The following is a 789-nucleotide window of genomic DNA, read 5'->3' on the forward strand; positions in this document are numbered from 1 at the left end:
CTTTTTAAAAAGTTCCAAATGAAAAATTATACTTAAAATGGTTGAGTGAACAAAAAACCTTAGAAGTTTAGATAACTTGCTTTATTTGCTTTTGTGTATTTATTTATCATGTTCATTATTTAATCCACTCCCATTTATTTCAGTAATTCAGCAAACCTTTTACAGCAGTTTTTCAACTTCAACCCTATTGACAGGTTGACTGGATAATTCATTGTTATGTGGACTATACTGTGCATTATAGGATGTTTAGCAGCATCTTGACCTTTAGCCACTAGATGCCAGTAACTTCACTCCAACTGTGACAATTAGTAATGTCTCAACACATTGCCAAATGTTTTTTGGGGGCACAGTTATCCCTGGTTGAGAACCACTTTTTTTAGAGCTTGCTGTGTGTCAGGCGTGGGCATAGGTACTGACCAGATAGATTCAAGGAGTTCATAATACAAGGCAGGTTGAAATAGCATAAACAGATCATTGCAAATCTGTAAGATGAATGTACTATTTTGGCACTGTCCTGGTTACCTAGTGCCGCTCTGACAAAAAATATACCACAAATGGGATGGCTTTAATAAACAGGAGTTTATTCTTACAGTTTGGAGGCTTTAAGTCCAAGTTCAAAGTGCCAGGCCCTTGGGGTCCAGCTCTGCCTCCTGCTCCCGGCCCACTGGAGCTACAGGCGTTTCTTCACTCAGACAGCTGCTGGCTGCTGAGGCAAAGAAGCCCCAAGGTGGACAAGTAAAAAGGCACTGTCCCGATGTTACCAAACCACATGGCAGGCCATTAACTTAA

This window comes from Orycteropus afer, unplaced genomic scaffold, assembly GCF_000298275.1.
Source record: "Orycteropus afer afer isolate SDZICR_OR568_19922 unplaced genomic scaffold, OryAfe1.0 scaffold00002, whole genome shotgun sequence".
NCBI lineage: Eukaryota > Metazoa > Chordata > Mammalia > Tubulidentata > Orycteropodidae > Orycteropus > Orycteropus afer.